General features: G+C 39.5%; 1 pseudogene; it reads right to left on the bottom strand.

The window, feature by feature from the left end:
• Positions 1–3,830: 3,830 nt before the first annotated feature.
• On the bottom strand, positions 3,831–7,265 carry LOC146723359 (uncharacterized; annotated as a pseudogene).
• Between the last annotated feature and the right edge of the window lie 444 nt (positions 7,266–7,709).

Here is a 7,709-nt window from a genome sequence, read left to right as displayed (position 1 = left end):
GTAGAGAGTGAGACAGTCTTTTGTTTTCTGGACTCCCAAGCTATTGCTGCACCTGCAAGTTTAAAGATGTAGCCTGTGCGAGATTTTCGGTCATTTATGTCACCTCCCCAGTCGGCGTCTACGAATGCAGTCAAGGGGTCGGCTTGTTGTTTGAAGATCAGTCCTTGGTCATTGGTTCCTTTTAGGTATCTAAGGACCCTTTTTGCTGCTGTCCAGTGAGTGGGATTCGGCGGCTCCTGGTTGAAACTGCTCAATACGTTTATTGCGTACGCGATGTCGGGTCGTGTCGCCGTTGCCGCGTATAGGAGTGACCCAATTAAGCATCTATATAATTGTTGATCTACTGGTGGTGCCTCCTCGTCTGCTTCGAATTTGGCTTTTGGCTCCATTGGTGTGAGTACGTGCTTCGCGTCGCTCATCCTGAATTTGGTCACCAGGTCCATAATGTATTTGTGTTGATGCATCTCGATACGTCTCGAGTCTTCTGCTTGTCTGAATTCGATCCCAAGGCAATACGTTAAAGCTCCCAGGTCTCGAATCTGAAATTCACAACTTAGAAAATTTTTTATTGATGTGAATAACTCTGGCTTGTTTACAGCCACTATTAAGTCGTCAACATAGACTGCGATGACTATTACTTCGTTGTCTTTTTGTGAGGAGTAAATGCATGTGTCTGTGTTCGTTTGACGTAAGCCGTATTTATTAAAAACTTTATTGAGTTTGTGGTTCCACTGCCTTCCTGATTGTTTCAGTCCGTATAGGGATTTCTTTAGTTTGTAGACGTGGTCTTCGTATCCTGGTTTAATGAACTCTTGTGGTTGAAGCATATATATGTCCTCCTCTAATTCTGCATGTGTATATGCCATATTTATGTCTATGTGATATACTGCTAACTCTAACTCCACTGACAATGCCAGTACTGTTCGTATTGATTGTAGTCGTGCCACTGGCGCGTATGTTTCCTTATAGTCGACTCCAGGTACTTGTGAACAGCCTTTTGCCACTAATCGTGCTTTACGGCGTTCTATCGAACCATCAGGGTTGTATTTTGTTTTGAGCACCCAGCGGGATCCAATTGGTGTTTTGTCTGCCGGGCACTTCGTGAGTTCCCATACTCTTGCTTTCTGTAATTCTTCGAATTCCTTTTTCAAGGCTGACTTCCACGCTTCATGGTGTGGTCCGGACAATGCCTCTTCTAGGGTTGGTTCCGTAGGGTCGTCGAATGCTAGCTGGGCATACTCCATGGTGATTGGAGTTGTGTTGTATATTTTCTTTGGTCGCCCTGGTGTTCCACTTCGAATGATCTTCGGCCTTCCTGGCCTTTTGCGTATTTCAGGAGTCATTGGCGTACGAAATTCTTCTTGGTTTGAGTTCTCCTCCATTTCGTCGCTTTCCTCCCCCGCTTTTTCTGTTGATTGGCCTTCGTTATTATTCTCATTGTTTATTTTGTCTGAGATTGGTTTTAAGAGGTCGACATCGAACGTTGATCTTGCCTGATCCGTTGCTGACTCATTTATGAACTTAACATCCCTGCTTTTGATGATTTTCTTGGCTTCTTTGTTCCATAAGCGATATGCTTTTGATTCGTGGCTGTAGCCTAATAAGATACACTCAGTTGATCTTGGTTCGAATTTGCCCTTGCCGGGTTTCTTGTTCAGGGCATAAGCCTGACATCCAAAGATTTTGAAGTGTCTGACGCTTGGCTTCTCTTGAAACCACATCTCGTACGGGGTCGTATCCTCGAGTGCCCTTGTTGGGGATCGATTTCTTATATAAACCGCAGTGCTGATGGCCTCTGCCCAAAAATGCAATGGTAGTCCAGCCTGTAGAATCATGCACCTGGCCATTTCAGTCAGCGTCCTGTTCATTCTTTCTGCTACGCCGTTTTGTTGTGGGGTATAAACTACCGTGCGTTCTCTTTTAATGCCTAATCTGTTTAGTTCATCTTCGAATTCTTTTCCACAATATTCTAATCCATTATCTGTGCGGATTATTTTTATTCTGCGTTCATGTTGGTTTTCAACTAACGCTCTGTATTTGCAGAAAGCATCCTTGACTTCGTCTTTTGACTTTAGCAAATAGACTTCCACCCATCGTGTTCGGTCATCTATGAATGTAACAAAATACGCCGCTCCTCCAATTGATCGTGTCCTCACGGATCCGCAGACGTCTGAATGTATAAGATCGAGTGTCTTACGGGTATGTTTCGTTGACTCCTTGGGTAACGGTGTTGCTGCCTGCTTTCCTTGGGCGCATATTTCGCAGTCCGCCATTTTTGCATTCATGGATATTGGCAAACCTTGTACCATTTGTTTGGATGCTAGTAAGTCAACTTCATTTAGATGGCCATAGCGATAATGCCATTGTTGTAAGATGTTCTCTTCTTTCGATAGTTTCGTCTGCTCCTCCGTTGGCTTGACAAAGAATAGATCTCCTCTTCTGCGCGCCTCAACTATTACCTCATCGTTCCGATTGATAATATGGGCGTACTCCTTTGTGAATGTGACCCGATGTCCATTATCTACCACCTTGGCTACGGATATTAAATTTGTATTTAAGTCGGGCACACATAGTGTATTTTCAAGTCGGATAGGCTTATTACCATTTGTGGTTGCTACTGTTAGTGACACGGCTCCTTTTCCTTCGATGGGCGTAACTTTGTCTGTTGCAAGTCTGACTGTCTGATTTGTTATTGGATTTAGTTCTTGAAAATCGCCTTTCGAATGGCACATGTGGGAGGTTGCGCCGCTGTCGATACACCACTCCTTTGTAGGCACTATTTCTGTGTTCAACGCGATCGCTATCGAAGTTCCATCTGCTGTATCGCTCCAATGGTTTGACGACATTCCCTTGTCTGTGTAGCATAGTAGTGCCTCTTCTTGGGCATTTGCCATTGATTGTTTCTTCCATGGGTTTTTTTCCAGCATTCCGCCGCTTTGTGACCTAATTTCTTACAAAAATTGCATTTGTAGGTTTTGCGGTGGGGTACCTCGTTACCTTGTGCATTACCACCTCCAGTGTTTGGGCTGTACGCCGGTGTATTTCCACTTGTACGTCCATACTGCTTGCCCTTGAGAGATGATTGTTTGCTGTAGAGGGCGCCGGCTGTCTCTCGAGATCCTTGTGAATTTTTTCTTGCTTCTGCTTCTTCGAGTAACTTTATTTTTAACACGTCTGGTTTGGGCAATGAATCTCTTGCCTCAATCGCACACATGAAGTTTTCATATGAGCTTGGTATACTGTAAAGTAATAAGATGCTCAACAAGTCCTCGGCTACGTTGATACCCATCTCACCGAGTTTATCTACGGTATTAAAGAATTTATTAAGGTGCTCGGCCATTAACGCATCATCTTCTAGTTTTATAAAGATTAATTGTTTTAAAAGTGTTGCCTTACGTGCGGGACCGCTCGATTCATACACTTGTTCAAGTTTGGTCCATACCTCGCGTGAAGTGATGCAGTATTTTATGTGGCATAACTCCGCTGGGCTCATGGCTAAGATGATATCTGCTCTCGCCTTACGGTCATTCTTATCCCACGCCGCCGCGTCCACCGGTGTCTCCGGTTTTACGCGCGATCCGTCGACGTAGCACCATAGATCGTTCTTTACCAGGATTGCCTCCATGTGCACCTTCCAAGTGTCATAATTGTCCTTTTTTAACTTGTCTATATGCACACTTAAACTGGTTGCCATCTTTGTATTGACTCACACAGTTTACTACTTGCGGTTGTAAAGTTTTATGGATTTCGCACGAGCACGTGCCTTCCCGATTGTGAGGTTATAACTACCTCTCTCGTTGGGTAATTTTGCGCACAGTCTAATTTGTGACTTACGCTTGCGGTGTGCACTGCGCTGGGCCCATAACCTGTTGGGATGTGAGCTTGGGTAGCGCAAGGATGGATCCAAGAAGAGAAAAATATAGTGTAGAGCTTAGACACGTTTTATTATAAGACAAAAGATCGTACAGCCAGAAGGACTAGACGGAAGAGAGCAAGCGCGTCGGAAGTTAGTACGGCCGGGATCGATTTATCGATTAGGTCGATGTATACATCGACCCATGATTGAATGGTCGATAGGCGGTGTGTATAGAAGATGACAGTCTTGACCTGCGCGGTTCTATTTGTGTATATATTTATGTTTCAACAAATATTTATATAAAAAAATTTTAGTAAAATAATTTAAATGTTAAATATACCAGATAATCCTTTTATCATTTTCCAATACTCGTATAAAATCCTTTATTTTTTCTATCTTATTGATAAGTAATTCTGGAGATCTATGAAGTTCTTCTGTAATCTCTTCTGTATTTCTAAATTTATGTAATATGTCATTGCTTATACAGGGTTTGTCCGGAAAGTAATGCGTCGCATTTTTTTAAAAAAGAATTTATTGATCGCATAGGTAAAACAACTTAAAATTGTTCGAAGTATGACCCTTCTGCGTCAATACATTTTTGCCAACGCGATTTCCATGCGTCATAAGATTTCTGGAACTCCTTGACTGGGATGCTGTTCAGGGAGGCCGTCGAAGTAGCTTGTACGTTGTCAACCGACTCGAGCTGTTGTCCTTTGAGCTCCCTTTTCAGCCGAGGAAATAAAAAAAAGAAATTGGGATTATCTGCACAGAGTTGCTTGAGTTCTTCACAAACTTCCACTCGGTGTTGCTTTTGCGCATCGGTCAACACTCTGGGCACAAGTTTTGCGCAAATCTTCCGCATGGCCAAGTCTTCCGATACAATCTCGTGAACAATCGTTTTCGGCAAGTTCAATAATTCCGACATTAAGCGAACATTCATTCGACGGTCTGAATTCAATAATTGGCGCACACGAGTCACATTGTCGTCCGTTCGCGATGTTGACGGGCGTCCTGCGCGGGCCTCGTCGGCGACCTCCTTCCGACCTTCTCTAAACATCTTGTGCCATCTGTTTGACTGCGATTTGGAAAGGCAATCGTCCCCGAAAACTTTCTTGAGCATTTCAAAAGTTTCCAGCGGCGTCTTGTCCAGCTTCACGCAAAACTTTATCGCATAGCGTTGCTCTATCGTTCTCTCCATCACAAGTTCGACGCGACCACTAAGCAGAGGTTCACAGAATAAGCCGTCCTAACCCTCCAAGCGCATGGAAACAATTGAGCGACCTACCGTTGGAAAGCTAAGGGTACCCCCCTTCCTCCCCAACCGGTCCCATCGCTCTGCGATGTATAGTCGCGTCACAAAAAAATGCGACGCATTACTTTCCGGACAAACCCTGTATGCTTTTCAAAAAATTCTAAGTGTTTCTTGCAATCTTCTTTATAACTATTTATCTTATTAATGAAAGGTCTATTCTGTTGCTCAGACATCTCTTCTTTTTTTTTATTTTTGTTTAAAATGTTATAATTTACAGCGTCTGCCGAGAGGGGCCACAAACCGCAAGTTTTAAATCCACTTTTAACTATTTCAGGTAAATTTATATTATCTACTGCTTGTTTTAATAATGGAGCAAAATTCTCTTTTCGCACACGCGTGGAGCATTATCTAATCTCCATTTATCCACTGTCTTTTTCCAAGAATGTTTTAAAGGGCGAAATACTGCTACGTCTAAAGGTTGAAGTATATGAGTTGCATTAGGATACAGTGCTACAAGTTCAATTCCATTTTTGCGACAAAAAATACATAATGGTAAAGTTAAGTGAGATAAATGACCATCCACATACAAAACTATAGGCAGTGGAATCTTTTTAGTTATTAGCCATGGATGAAACACATTTGTTATACAGGGTGTCCGGTAACTAACGGACCAATGATCACAAATGGATTGTTTGGTCAATTTGGGAACGATTTTTCCTCAGCGAAAATATCGAAAAAAGTCATCATTTTTTACAACTTTCCAATATTTGTCATTATGTATTTTTATAACTAAGCCTCAAATTAAAATTTTATTATAGTAAACTTTACCTGAAATTAACTGAAGAATGTAATTATGTTAGACTTTTAACTCCAAAACGTTTAGTTTTCTAAAAACCCATTTTTTTCAATCGCTTATAACTCGAAAATTATTGACTTCTCAACATTTTTGCTAAGGAAAAATCGTCTCCAAATTGACCAGAGAATCCGCCCTTAATCATTGGTTCGTTAGTTACCGGACACCCTGTATATTCGTAGAATAATTCTGCTGTCATCCATCCTCTTTTCGTTGAACCAACACTCCATCCAGAAGGGATTTTACTTGTAACACTGTGTGGCATGCGCTTGTACCAATATAAAATCATTGGTGGAGCCATTTCTTCCTTAGCATTCACCATAAAAAGTGTTGTTAAACTTTGTTTTTCATTTGGTTAATATACGAGAATGAGTTAATTTTAAAAAAGTTGATTTTAAAAATAGATTCCATTGTATATCACGACACATCACCATCAGACCACTTTGACTAAACAATTCTTATATTGGACAACCAAGAAGTTTAACGTATATATCGACACCGATTGACTAACAACACATGGTTAAAAATGCGTAATTCAATTGTTTACATCTAATATAATGTACCTAATTATACACTGAAGAAGACATCAGTTAATGTTCGAAACGTTTGTAATTAATAAATTTTTATAATATTTTTACGAATACCGCTCGTTTTAGGCCTTTTATAATATCAATTTCATTATTTCTTTTTCATCTCCATCAATAATTTTATAAACTGCTTTTGATCTTCTTTTTGCAATAACCTGATCAGCTTTGGGACAAAGAAAGAATGCACTTTCATCACAGTTAAATACTCTGGATGAATCTATTTCAATAAGATCTTTTTTTTTGTAAATGTGCATGCACACACACTTCAGCAAACCAATTTCTTAAAACGTTCTCTGTAGCTGAAGCACAAACACGTGTCAAATTTTGAGCTATTCTTATGCTTTATTCTGGATGACGTTTACAGAAACTTATGTATCAATGCCTACCAGGCCTGTTATTTATGAAAGGTGTTGTTCTTTCTAATGCAATCACTAACAAATACACATTATCGAGCAGTTGATTTTTACTAACTGGAAAATCTCTATCGCAGCAGTAAATTATCCATACTTTAATTTGTAATTCTTCTTCTTTTGTTAAAATAGTTGGTGGACCTTTAGAACATTCAACAGGATAGATATTTGTTACTTTGCAGTAAAGCGTGCTTCTCGGAACATTATACTTTTTTGTTGCTTCTCTCAACGACATGCCATTTTTCATCTCCCTCAAAGCGGCATTTACATTTTCTTGTGTATATTTTTTTTTTACAATTTTTGGCATTTTTACAATCCTAAACAATACAAAATATTTACTTATTTAATTTATTATTTGCAATGCAAAGATATTATAAAATAGGTTATTTAAGTTAGAACGGATTATACTCTTATTTCGATTAAAATGTATCTTTTCTTATTAAAACGTATTTAAAAATATTAAACTAATGTTAAATAACATTATTTATAACAATACTTACAGAATTATTAATGATAATGATATATTGAGTCTCCGATTTAGTTACTGACTGAGACTTTTTCATTATATGTCATCAAAACGAGTTGTACCGGTAACTAAGCAACAGTTCAGTTATTGGGCAATCATATAAACTATTGTACCAGTGACTAGATTAGCAAATTTTACCAAAAAAAATTATCTATATAAATTAAAAGCATTTTTATAATTATATTTATCTTTTGACTTGTATAATGTTTATATAAAACTTTGTTT

Source organism: Nylanderia fulva, unplaced genomic scaffold (genome assembly GCF_048542155.1).
Source record: "Nylanderia fulva isolate GAGA-0341 unplaced genomic scaffold, ASM4854215v1 Scaffold203, whole genome shotgun sequence".
In the NCBI taxonomy this organism is placed as follows: domain Eukaryota; kingdom Metazoa; phylum Arthropoda; class Insecta; order Hymenoptera; family Formicidae; genus Nylanderia; species Nylanderia fulva.
Note: the sequence above shows the minus strand (reverse complement) of the source record. Positions and strands in the feature narration are given on the sequence as shown.